General features: G+C 38.1%; 1 protein-coding gene across 3 annotated transcripts in view; it reads right to left on the minus strand.

Moving 5' to 3' along the window:
- The window catches only part of LOC116848021 (melatonin receptor type 1A-A-like), a 276,163-nt gene that overhangs the window by 43,322 nt on the left and 218,253 nt on the right, over positions 1–14,588 (minus strand). Inside the window, exon 1 of one of the 3 annotated variants that reach the window (XM_032823726.1) lies at positions 4,275–4,390. The exons of the other annotated variants lie outside the window; for them this stretch is intronic. The gene's annotated coding sequence lies outside the window, so the exon portion shown is untranslated. Of the gene's footprint in view, positions 1–4,274; positions 4,391–14,588 lie in introns of those variants that run through there. 3 annotated transcript variants of the gene reach the window in all.

Raw genomic sequence — 14,588 nt, forward strand, 5'->3', positions numbered from 1 at the left:
AAAAAAAAAAAAAAAAAAAAAAAAAAATATATATATATATTCGATAGGTATTAATAACTTAATTCTTTTATTTGAATAGAATAAACAATTGCTTTCATGAATAGCTAAGATTTTAAGATAATGTATATTTTCTTAATAGCTATTTCGAATAGCTATTATATAGCTATAAATGCTATTATATTATAGAATATAAATACTTAGCATTTTTGAACAGCTAAGATTTTAAGATAATATACATTCCGGAAGCTATACCTAGACATAATATACATTTTCTTAATTGAAAAATATATTTTATATTAGCATAAAAGTAAATACGTTATTAAATCCTCATTGAACATAAATACTTTTATTTCTTAGATATTTTTCTTTCAGTGCATCAATATATTAGTATCTATATATGTGTGTGTGTGTATGTGTATGACGTGTGTAAAAGAACACGCTAGGATGTGCTATCAAGAAACGCGTATTAAAAAATTAACGTAAAATAATATATAATATTAGTATCATGATATATAAAGAATGGATAATGGAAAATATCACGTAACGGCTCGCTCAAGTATGGCAGGACGCGTCGAAGTTCGCGTATGCTTGCCGCGCGCGGACAATAACAAACACACGCGTACGCCTCAATCGACGATCATAACAGCTTCAGACGCGGAGATGATTACGTCGCGCCCGTCGCGTCTCCTCCTGACTTCTTCACGTTAATCAGCGCGCGTTTGTGAAATAAAACGCCATACTTTGTACGTGCGCTTTTGTCGTGTCGGGTTCGTCGCGAGCAATGTCCTGTAATAAAATAACGTTGAGAGAGTAGCTTTCTAACCTGAAAGGTGACTACCACGTCTCTTTTAGATTTAAAGGAAAGATAAATCCTCGGCCTGTACACGAACATAACATAACTAATTAGAAAGTCTCCCTTCTGTTTCAGATCTGAGGGGAAAAATGCGACGACGTGTAATGGGCGCAATTCCAGAGGATGTCGTTCTGGTGGACACGAAGGAGCCGCGTACCGGAGGATCCGGTTCGGGCTGTGCAGGATCGGCTCAAAGGTAAGTTTATATTTTCCCGTGCTTTTCTAATAGATTCTTTGATTATCGCGTTTGATTATTGAGATAATTGAAATTGTAAAACAATCAGATCAATGGAAGTCGATGCAGGCTAAATTATATGATTTTTGTTTTTATTATATTGCTTTTTAATTATTGGACTTCAATTTTTTTAATTATTACTTTCAGGAATCAGAAATTTTATTATATTATAATAACCAAGCGAGATATAAAAAGAAATCATAGAATTATATAGTCGCAAAGAGTCAACACATTCGTGTGTGTATGTCGAGTGTGTACACGCGTTCTTCCGATTAAACCAAGAGCATAAATTTAATCAACAAAACAACACTTTTTTGTTTCAGATTGAGATAGCGGAACGTGGTTGATCCTGAGTTGGCGTTATGTCGGTGAGTTACTAGAAACGAGTATAAACATTAAAAGATTTAGGATGACGGATGTTTTGAAAATTTCGTTAAAATTAATGCGATTTACTTTGCCTATAGATTTTTGCATACTGGGTTTTGCATGTATGTCTTTGTGCTGTCAAATATACTGCTAGAAAAAATACGATTAAGGGAACGCCTTTTTAAACATGTTGTTTAATAGATGTTTCAAATATCATAAATACTTCTCTTTTTTACACGGAAAGAAAAGGTTGGTTGAATTAAACAAATTTCTGATAAAATAGGAACGCATCAGAAAATTTTGGTTGAAGTTATCAGAATTCTATTCAAGTCAACAAGATTTCTGACTTGAATAGAATTCTAGTAACGTCAACCGCGGGATTTTCTGGTTCGTCCATATTTTACCAAAAAAGTTGGTTAATTCAACCAAGCGTTTTTTTCTGTGTAACTATATTTATCTCTAGTATTGATCTTTAGTAATAATATTTATATCAACTTTCTATTTTATTCTGTATATATATATATATATATATATATATATATATATATATATATATATATAAATTTAATATATTATATTAATTTTTCTTTGTTAAATTTTGTCCAAACGATAAAATTATTCAAAATACAAAACTACACATTTAGTGCGATCCCCTAATTGTATGGAGCAGTGCATAATGCGCAACAGAATTATTGCGTCACCGTACATTGATTCGTGTGCGCATAGAATAGTGGTAAAGAAAGAGGGTGATTACTTCCCTCACGTTGATAGACGTGTTGATCCCTCACTTCGCGATCAGCACGTTCGATCTTTAATTCGCGTTGCACTTACTGTATTCGTGGATTTCAATTGTATGATTCATTGTTAGTTGCTACACGCGATTCGTGCCCACAAGTGTGTCAGAATGACATAATAAGCCGTTGCGAATTTACGAGATAAGGCATTCGCGTTTTAGAAAGTTAAAACAAATTATTATTATTATTATTTTTCATTTCTTGTGTTGATTTCGTTGATGGTACCGCGAGCTTGAGTTGGCGGTTCTTTACGCCCGATTTGCAGGTGTGCTTTTTTGCCGGAAATCACTGTGTCGTAATAAGTATTCAGTGAAGAAATTTACAAGTTCCGATATTTCGCCATTTGCCAAAAATAAATTCGTAGATTTCAACTCGAGATAAGAATCACAAGAAGCTTTCACAGATTTCGTCGAAATATTCGCTAAATGCTGCTGTAACATAACTATTAGTCGCGTCGCGAGTGAAAAACAGCGAAGTGCAAGCAATTGCTCTGCTGTACGAGCGAAGCAGCGACACGGGATGCACTTCCGGACGAGGAACAATGCAATTCGAGGTGCTGCAGCGGACTTGGTGGACTTAACTGTGGACGTCGATGGATTCAGCGCGCAATGGTGAGTGTCCAATATGAACGCTCACAAAGCGTCACGTTATGTAGTTCATGCATGCACGTAAATCGCATTGGTTTTGAACGAAATACAATATCTTGATACCGAATTCTGGAGTAAAATTAGAATCGGAAATTTTAATACGAAAATATCGAGAGATTACAATAATTGAAAATACTACAAATTTTGAGCGGTTAAAACCGTAATTTTACTTATTGCTATTATTATCTTCACTTATATTTGTAAACTATTTGTATAATATATTACATTCTAATGTGAAGCTTCAGATGTGCTACTAAAAGGATATATTGCCCGTATATTCTCTGCAAAAAGAATAACTAAAATTTAAAAATACTTATTATATTTTTTCGTGTAAAAAAGGTGTGGTATATATACATATATGCCACAGTTTATTTACTTTATATTATTTATAATTATGAAACTTTTATCTCTCTGAGCCGCAATAAAGCTTGTATATAGTATTTTGAATATACTGTGTACAAGAATTGAAATTTTTTAATTATTTTTAAAAATATTTTTTCTTTTACTGAAGATAGCAACATTATATATTTCTATAAGAGCACGGTCTAAAATATTCTCAAATAGCAATATGACATCAAATGACGTATCAATGACGTTAGAGTCGCCATTAATGCGTCATTAAAACATCACTTGACGTTATCATATTTATTGGGCTTGCACTTCAAAGTGAAGTAACTTTTTGTCTAGACTCTAAATCAATGTCAAATTATTTGTCATTTGTCAATTAATATTAATATTTTGATCATTCTTGGATACAATATAGATTAATATCCAATTTTTAAAAAAAATTTTTCATTATTTTTAAGAGAGAGTTACAGACAATATATTCTTAAAAGATAAGGTACAATAATTTTAAGATATCGTATATAGATTAAAATATTGAGCGAAATTTATTATGTGACAAACCCATTGATGAAAAATTTTCATGAAATACTTCTCTATCTTGTTTCTCATATTAAGTCAACTGAATGCATAACAGGCATTAATCTTGATGCATACGTCGTGTGTCGACAATTGATATAACGAAACTATGAACGAATAGAATTTTAACAAACGAAATAAAAACGATACTTGCGCATGCTGTTAAATATTTAAGCATACAAAATCTGTAGAATATCGCCAACTAATTTTGATCGCACATAATTCGAAAACTAACGTGGCGTTTCTCTACTATGATTTTTCACTCTGATACTCTAATATTAAATCAAATGATGAAGTATCGCGCGACAATTTTGATATGCCGTATATAAACGTGAAAGAACAGATTATCAAAAGGCTCGTCCGATAGGGAGGAGGAACTGCGTAACGCGATCTTGAGCCGCAAATTTTATTAGCTCTTTCTCACGGAAAGAACCTCGTTCCCAAAGGCACGCACTCACCATGCAGGTAGACCCTTTCATAATATCTCCCTCTATCAGCCGCTCTTTGTAGTATCATCTTACTTAATGGATTTCCAGTCGTGCGAAACACAACACCACGCCGATTACAATTTCTACGGGACGCGGGAATGAATTTTTAGCTAACCTTTGTGCGTGTATATATTCGCGTGTGTATGTGTGTGTGGGTGTGAATACGTGCACAGGCGGTATATCGGCGCAAATCGACTTGTATTTAAATAATTTACGTGAACCGGTATTCCGTGGCACTTTTAATGCCTTATTTATCGCATAACTTTCTGACGACGACGGTGCGTCGCTCGTAAATCGGGAGCTCCGGTGTCGCGCGCTTAAAGTCCTTGTTTTTCGCTCGCAAGAACCTCGGCGATACATCACGGGTTGACTATATCGGGCGTGCGACGCTGCGGCAATTACGCGTCGGCGGAAAAACAATTATCAATTATAGATAGAGACTAACTACGTTAGCATACTCCAAGAATTTCGGGCTCGTCGCATTTTCGAAGTGCGTAGGAACGCGTCGATCGATTCGGAGTCGGCTTAGTGAAAAGCGCGATCCAACGTTACCTTCTTCAATCTACGCGATAGTCGAATGTAACTTACCTAGGCTATGAATAAAAGCTAAAACGAGATCTCTTGATTAAATGAAGACTTGAGTTTTACGCGTGTTTACTGTTCTCAAGCGAGCTCGCGCAACGATCACGAATCGCTCGAGAAAGGACAATGAGTAAAATGGAGTTTTGATCTAAAAAGTGTAAAGTAAATTATACATGTTATTTTGCGTTTTTTGGATCGCTGAATACGCTGAATTCGAGAATTAGTGTGACAAATATATTCTTCTTTTGAATACATAATATAATGAACTTTTCTCAAATTTGTAATGAGACTGTTTTATCAAAAAATATATTCTCTGTTGAAGGTAATCATTATTTTATAATAAAAAAATTAATAAACTGAGTAATCGCTTTTCTTAGAAGTAGAATAATATTTTTTCTGTGTGTACATGGAAAAAATATAATGAAATTTCATAATCTTAGATGATAGAGAATTTTTATGATCGAAATTACTACACTGAGAGAAAAAAATATTTAAGAAGTAAAAAATATTTATTTGATACCAATAACATATTTACTTATAGTAATATAAAATATTTTTTCCAAACAAAAAACTATAAATTTCTTTAAAAACTTCGCTTTTCATAAAAGTCATTGTTTATTCTATTTAAATAAAAGCATCTAAGTTCAAGTGAATACTTGAATACGAATAAATACTTGAATAAATACTTGGATACAAATTTATTACCGAATAAATACTTTTCATCTTTCAGATATTTTTCTCCTATAGTGTATATATTTGTTTAAATATATTTGACGTTTGACTTTTATTATACAATTTTGAATGTTTTTGATATCGTATATTTCATAGAGATCGTCAAATTTTTGTGGTAATGCATACTATAATGTATGCTATAACGTCAGAATATAGTGCTGTACAAAAAACATTGTAAAATGAAATATAATCTTAATGTCATTTTTACTGGAATATTCCTTCCGCGTGTATGTTTTTCGAAGCGACACAATAACGCCTGTCCGTTCCGCTTAATACACATGGACATTATATTGCCGGCCTAATAATAAAATCGATCAAACTGTCATTGGCGCAATATAACACGTTCAATACACTCAGCTACGTGGAGAATCTCCGCGCGCTTCTGCTACCTATTTGTTTTATTTGTTTTCTCATGCCGCGTATACCCAGCTCAACGAAACAATCAGTTAAATTCCGCTGAAGCGCGACACAGGGCCCACCTGGCGATCCTTTGTGAACCAGCACAATCAACCAGCGATCTCGAAATATTAATAAAGGAACTAACGCTGCGCGAGCAAGAGAGAGAGAGAGAGAGAAAGAGGCAGGAAAGGGAGAAAGAGAGAGAAAGAGGCAGGAAAGGGAGAAAGAGAGAGAAAGAGAGAGCACGCGGTCCCTTTATTATTACGCGCTTCGTAAAGAAACGCTTACGCTAAAGGGAGGAAAAAATAAGACAAGGTTGTAGTCTATTAAACGTAAATATCTGCAGAGAAAGCTAGTGGGGAAGATCCGAGCGCGGGAGTCCCTTTATTTCGCGTTCCAAAACAAACGCGTTCATAATATCTCACAGACGTATGTCGCGCGCGCGCGCGGGTATGCGAGCGGCCTGTGTCACAGTCGAACAATACCGAATCGCGATATGTGATCCCCCTGTGCGATCCACCAGCGACGGATTTTTCATTACGGGTATCCCCCGTTTTTTAATTAATACGATTCGAGGCAGGAATGCGACGAACGCGCGGGCGCGCGCGCGCGCGTCCGCGAGGACGCGATCTGCATAGAATTTCGCCCTTTAAAATCTGCATCGTTAATTTCCGTCGGAACATCTGACGCGTACAAAAATGTGCCACGTGCATATGACAAGCGTCTAACTCGATCCTTTATCCGCGGGCCCGGGATATAACGGACCGGCGCGCGCGGGATTTAACTCATCGGGTTGTGCCGGCACGGGGTGTGTGTGGGTGGGTGTGTATGTGTGTGTATGTGTGTGTATGTGAGAAAGAGAGAGAGAGAGAGAGCAGGTATGATCGGAGAAACGACGACGGAAATTCCGGCCGCTATTTGTTAACATCTTTTCGAGATTAAATTTTAATCCCACACGGCGGATTGGCTTAAGTGAAATCTCCTTAGTGTGTAGCGCGCTGCGGAACTGGATTTAAATCGTTTCACGCTACGCTGCCAGATTAGGTTGCTCCCGGGGAGCGCAGCTGGAATTGATATTTTCAGTACCGTGACCGTCGCCCGAGGGAAACCATGTGCACCAAGTGCACGCTCGTTTCCTTCGAGTGCATATGCTTTCTTGTGCAAGCTTGCCTTCCTGTTCATTAGTCGTTGTTGCGATTGTTTGTAATGTACTATCTGAGGGGAAGTCGTTAAAAAATTCACCGAGAGATAGTAGATTTCTTTGCTCCGTCTCTGTCTCGTTAAGTGCAGGATGTCCGATTTCTACCGAACGTGTGGAGCCGAACGTTAAGAACAGCTATGTTGGGGAGTGGGGGGATTTAACGATTTAACTGTTCCGGTCTTGCAATTAAGCCTTCTGTCACATTTTTGCTAATGAAACATTGGGCCCAAATTCTCAATCAACTTTTCATATATCACAGTGTAACTATTTTAGACGAAACTAAGATTGGATAAAATACGTTTTGCATTTAAAATTCAAAATTTGAAGGTGATTGAGAGCAAAATCTTGATGATTTCGGGATGTATTTACAGAACTTGAAACACGACATCAAAAAGTCATCCCAGACAGGTGTGTGTGTAAATTTGCCAGTCGACTTTATCAGTTGACTTATAAAAATTATATGAACAGTTTATATGTTACTCATATTTTTAACACATAGAATGACAAAATACGAGTACGAGAGGAACACAAAAATGATCGAAACTTCCTTAAATAATGTGTCATGTGAAATGTAATACAACAATGCAAACTTAATCAATAAATCAATTGTTGCATCAATATGATAAAATAATTACATTACTGCATGATATAAAATTAGTGATTAATTCAATACAATCCAAAGACTTTCATGATTGTCACAACGTGATAACATGAGACAATCGATATGATGGAAACTCTACAACTTTCTTTAAATTACATTTATGAGAAAAATATGCATATATTGAATAGATTATTAAATTTACATATAATTATGTAATTTTTTGTTATATCGATGCAGCAACAAGTTTACAAAAGTTACATTCAGATTTCTATATCTCATTTTACATGGCATATTGTTTCAAGCAAATTTCCACCATTCTCTCTTTCATATTTCTATTTGGTCATTCTTTATGTGATAAAGATAAGTGCCATATGGACTACTCGTAAGGGGGATGCAATCTTTACGAATCGACTAATAAAGTTCCTAGATAGACTTATGATTATCACGACATGAATCGATCAATAATGAAAACTACCATTTCTTTAATCACATTTATAGACAAATTGACTGTATTGAATTGATTATTAAATTTTTACCATACACAATAATGTAAATATTTCGTTATATTGATGCCACTACGAATTTACTAAAAATTACGCTCAGAGATTTCTACATTACATTTTGCGTGTGACACGTCGTTTGGAGAAAACTTTTTTCGTACCTTTTTTGTGCTTCTGTAAATGTGAGTACTATATGAATCAGTTATAAGGGACGCAATCAAATCGACTGGTGAAATTGCTGACAGGATTTACACCTGTCTATCTGGAAGTATATTTGTTTCATAGAAAAAAAAAGTTTTCATTATCGTCTGTTTCATGTCATGATAATCGAGCTGGGTGAATTGTAATTTTTTGTTATATCGAGCTGGGTGAATTGTAATTTTTTGTTATATCGAGCTGGGTGAATTGTGGAAGTATATCCGGGAAGGGGACAACTTAGGATACATCAGCGAGTCTTGGTTAACGGTAGAAGTGTAATCTGCGCGCTACAAAGCGGGCGTTGCGTGTAAATGATTAAAAAGCAATTCCTTTAGCGAAATCATACGGTACACTCAATCGAATGACAGCCGGCGGCCGTAATGTTTGCTACAGTATTCACGAGTACAAAGTGCACTTAGCAGAACTAACGTAACTCGCGAAGCATTTACGGGCGGTGCGTGATCTTCGAGGTGGAGACGAGTTATACGGAAATGCATTTAACCCGAAACATAACGAGGTCGTGCGCTCGCTCACTCGCTCGCTCAAATCGTAACGTTTTACACGACAATTCCAGGATTAGGTGGCACCTTGGGGTTTTAGAGTCCGTCCGAATGGCGGCCGGCCTCGTCGCGCCGACGATAAAAGAGGAGACGCTGCCGTTTATTACGTCTCCCTCGTCAGTCATTATCCTCGCAACTCCTCCGCGATATTGCGTCAGAGCGGGACGACGGGCCGGCGTAATCCGTGAATGCAGAGTAATCAGCGGCAGTTTGCGCGCGGCATAATTGCCGGCCGTGTCTATTATGTCGCCTTCGCGTACGCGACTCCCACTAAAAACTCTCGCGGAATGCATTTCCGAATGAATGCGAAATTGTCCGCGTCCGTTGACCCCGCCCTTGTGGTCGACGGGCGATTTCCTGGGACGGTACGTGTCTCGCGGTCGCACCGGTAGTGGCCTTGCCGATATCCGTCTCTCGCATGAAGTGAAAATACTAATTCCTAGACACTAATAACACTGAACATAACTCTAGATACATAATTAATACATAATATTTAATACACAATAAATAGATATACATTAGTATTATATATTGATACATCATTAATTAATGCATAATTAATTAATATATTTAATAACTTAACTCTGGACATTTTTATTTTTTAGTTTTTAATTCTTACAATTCGGGCCACAAGTGGCTAGGATATCAAGGGTAGCGAGGATATCATATTTTTTACCGATGCATCACATATAGTGACATATAGTTGACATATAGGGAAGAATTCTAGTTTAAAGATTGTAAAAGTTACTCGAAAAAACCGCTCGATCTGTGAGGATTAAATACTTTTTTACACTTTTAGTGTAGAATATACAATGTGTCTGACAATTTATGACGCGTCCCCGTTGTATGCAGGCAGATCTTATTAAGTTGAATACAAAATTCCTTTATCATTTCGCAAACGTAAAATTTGGAGTTATTAATTCAGGAAGATTAGTGAAATGGTGTGTATGTGTGTGCGTATGTGTGTGATCACGCGCGATAGATGCGCTATGATGGTCGTCGTATGCTTGTACATTAAATCAAATTGAACAAAAAAGTCCTCTAACATTTTACAAACTACATAAATTTTACAAAAAATACAATTTTTTAGTTATTGATTGAAGAAAATTGGTGCATAATTACAGACAATCATGCGCCAATTATTGTCTTTATTAATAACTAAAGATCTACGTGATCATTCGCAAAATGGGACACAGAAGAAAATTTCAGCTCGGGTAACTCGGAATGGAGACCAAATGAAAAAATTGCTGACGAAAAACAATATCTCTGTTACTGTGACTGAAAACGTTTGCCTGAATATTCGACTTCATTAAAAACTCAGTTGATTCAGTTGACTTGACTGAAAACAATTGGCTAAGTAGAGACCTACTGTGGAATCTTTCTATTCCTACAGCTGCGTTTTTCATCTGGTCCCCAAATAACAGAAAATTCAGTGTCATTAACAGAGTTGCTTTTTTCCGTGTAGAAGGCTTTTTTACACGCAAGGTTTAGTTTCACCTAAGTACAAGCATACGGTGATAGGCGTCGCCATTACACAACTCATCTACCGTATCACGCGTGATCATTGACCAATCTTTTTTAATTAATAACTCAACATTTTATATGGTTGTTTGTAAAATGATAGAGGACTTTTTTGTTCAGTTTAATATACAAGCACACGACAGATGTTATTACAGTGCACCGTACGCGGAGAAAATTTTCTAGTAAATATTACTAAAAGATTTTGTGACCGAGGAATAGATCAACATAATTTACTCTCCTTTCGTTTCATATGTGCTACTTAGATTTTAGGAACTGAAATATAGTATTAAAAAGTATTACTTGATATGTTTCTTACGAAATCTGCTGTTTTTAGCGAAATTTATTGCTATTTCTTAGCAAAATAGACCTTATTGACAGTCTATACCTAGGCTAAAAACATAGTAAAATAGAAAAGAATTTATATGAAAAAAAACTATAATATTCTCTATCCTATATTCCGTATATCGCGTGTGATTATTCACTAATATTTTTTAATTAACAACTAAAAATTTTATGTGGTTGTTTGCGAAATGGTAGAGTATTCGGTTTGATGAATTCTGCCCGCAAATAACGCCTGTCATGATTTGTCAGACACTATATATATATATATATATATATATATATATATATATATATATATTATTGAATATTATGTATATTCTATGTTGAAAGTTTAAATATCCGTATTGGAAGATCGAAACACAATAATAAGAATATCCAGAATTAGGTACCAGTATTATTGTTCAGGTATTTTTACTTTATAATTTGATGAGTTCTGGCTTGTCAGACGCCTTGTATATATATATATATATATATATATATATATATATATATATATATATATATATATATATTGAATATGCGTATACTACACGCAAAAAAAATTTTAGTTGGTGCAACCAAATAGGAACCAACTGAAAATTAGGTGATTAGAAGCGATATCTCTGTTACGGAAACTAATATTTCTGTTGTCGCAACCGAAAATATTCGTCTAAACATTCAACGATATTAGAATTCGGTTGAGGCAGCTGAGAACAATTGATTATACAGAAGTCTCATAAAGGAATTTTTCTGTTCCTACAGCCGAGTTTTTGTCTGATTCCTGAGCAACCGAAAATTCGGTTACACCAACAGAATTGTTTTTTCTGTGTACGTTGAATATATTATGCATATTCTCCGTGGAAGATTTAAATATCTGTATTGAAAAACCAAAAGAATAAGAGTTCATAGTTGGGTCTATAGCTGGGTTGTCCAGATATTGGCACTTTTTGTTTTACAATATCGCGAACGTGTACAAGAAGCGTACACGCGAGTATTGTTTTCCTTTTATTTTTATCCAACGAGAGGATCATTTGCCGGACCTCTCGAAGAATTCCCTTCTTCTTGCTGCCGGAAATATTGTCTGACGCGGGTCACTCTGTGATCTAAAGCGGTCGGCTGGCCGGTCTTTGTGTCCGTGGGCGCTTCAAAGTGTAAAATTAAAGTGAATTCTTGGCTGTCTTCTCTAGCTTGGAACAAAGAAACAATTTTCGCACCCTGCCTCCGGCTCTCCTTTACGACGCTCAAGCGCTTCTCTCACGAGAGAGTCCCATGTGTCGTCGGACGAGTTACTGAAATATTACGACACAATATCGATCACGCGCGCGCCGTGTGCTCGCGAGAAGGGTGAAACATTTCACGCGAATTTCCGCGTGTAAACCGCGGGCAAGGCCGCGTATTTCTTATTATCGCTACGACTAACGTTTCTTGTCGTGACAAAAAGAAATTTGCCCCTCGTTTGACGGACGAATGCTAACAAGGTGCGGCGTAATAATAAACACGATTTCACGCGATAGATTTCAATTACACCCAATAATTCGCAGAGCTCTCAACTTACACGATGTGTTTCTCGCGGCCGCGCCGCGCAACACAATTAGTCGGCGTTCTTCTGATTTAATTATTAATGCGATCCACTTATTTCATTATCGGCGTGAATGACATAAAACACGAGCGGGATTCGTGAAGCTCCGCGTGGACTCTCGCAACGTCTATTATCTCCGTGAGCAATATCAAAATCCTCTTATTACTCGACTCTTTCTATCAAAGACCTCTTCCCGAACTTAACGTCAATTCTCCTCCTTCTCCTTGGCCCGGAATAGAGAACCTACTTTTTTAATGAACCCGTTAGATATTACCGCTACGTTCTTATGTTATTAATCTCGTTCGAGACACGATGACGTGCCTTTCATGAGGATCTTATTTTACATTTTATCGTCGTCCAAAGTTGAAAGCGATTTTCCCCGACCTATCCGGAGCTGGTTAAGGATCAAAGCGCGTCCCCAATATTGAGTTCATTTTCCGAGACCATGAAGGCAAGCAACACATCGATCGAACTTGGTGGACTACCCGTAACACATAATATTTACCGGGTGTTCCTTTTTTCTCTCTCTCTTTCTCTTCACATCTACGTCGCTGTGACATCGCCGTACCTCACCCCTTCTCTCCCTACCCTTCCACCCTGCCCTGTCGTAGATGTAATTAAGTAACGTATACACCGCGATGTGACTACAAACATCCACGTCGGCATTCTCATCGAACACCGTGATTGCATTTCGATCGTTAATTAAACCGGTTTCCTCCTCCGCCCTCTCGCGCGCCATTCGTCTCTACTCTCAAAATTAATTTCATCCGCGTATCCGCACCGGCCCGGCCGGCCTTTCGTAGTCCTCTATTCGCTCGCTCTTGTTTGTACGCCACTTCTGCCCGCGATCCCATTCGTCCGTTATAAAACGCTGTGTACTTAGCACTCGACTTCGGTACAGAGCAAGCAAAGAAGCAATTCGCGCAAAGTAAGTAACGTTTGAATTCGGAATATGAGGAAAGGGAAGGGAAAGAAGAGAGTATCTTGACTGTTCGCGCGGGGACGAGATGACACGACGCGACGTCGAACGTCGCCGCGGCCAGCGTCGCGGAGAAATTGGCCGAATCGTTTGGCGTCGCATTTGACGCATGTAATTACGAAATACGCGGTGCCGCATTTGCATAAGCTGCAAATTGGACATGGAAATTGCACAGTGTTTAGCCAAGCGTTCATGTGTTCAATCGCGGGCCGACCGGCAACGCGCTGGCCGTCGCCGCTGCGGCGTTTCGTTCATAAGCCAAGCGTCGGGCCGACACAATCATATCCCCGAAAGTTCAAACATGTGTGTAACGCTTCCGATGAGCGTTTGTAAAATTTATTTTGGCCTCCCTCCTCTTTCTCCTCCTCCGCCGCCTGTTCCTCCTCTTCCTGTTCCTCTCACCCCGTGAATCCGCACATCAACACGCGTTGCCGTCTCTCTACCTTTCATTAAACGCAACCCACATGCGTCGAATATGCATATGCGCCGCATCCGACACGCATCGTTGCGTCGCGCGGCTCGTAATTAGAGAAAATTAAATCTACGTACTAAGCCCCCGAAATTCCCTCCCCCTTCTCTCTCTCTTCCCCTCTCTTCCTCTCTCTCTCTCTCTCTCTCTCTCTCTCGCGCGCGCGCGCGTGTAAGCTGCGCCTTTTCTATCGGCCGGCGATTTTCGTACATATCGCGAATTGTGTACGTCGAGCTTGCGTTTTTCGCTTCTCCATTTCATTTCCCTTGTCCTCCCTCCCCTCCTCCACTCCTCCCCTTCTCCCTCGCTCCTTTCGCTCAACAGGCTTCATATTTTTTAAGCTTTAATATTTTTTACACCCCGCGCGTCCGCTCCCGCCTGTCAAAGGATATTTCACTGTAGTCGCCGGCAAATATTTATTGCGTATCCGCTTTGCGCGGGGATAATTTCATAATGCATTACTCGTCGGGGTTGCCGTGAAGCTCTTTGATGCGAGGGCCGAAAGTAGGAGGAAATCCACTTGAAAAACTTTATACTTCGCCCCGCCGGCATCCGAAACTTGAGAAATCCTTCAGACAGCTCGCGGAAAACTCGTGAGAGAAAGAGAGAAAGAGTGAGAGAGACGGGGGGGGGGGGGGGGGG

This window comes from Odontomachus brunneus, unplaced genomic scaffold (assembly GCF_010583005.1).
Source record: "Odontomachus brunneus isolate Ranch 3 - 2012 unplaced genomic scaffold, Obru_v1 Obru_scaffold_087, whole genome shotgun sequence".
In the NCBI taxonomy this organism is placed as follows: domain Eukaryota; kingdom Metazoa; phylum Arthropoda; class Insecta; order Hymenoptera; family Formicidae; genus Odontomachus; species Odontomachus brunneus.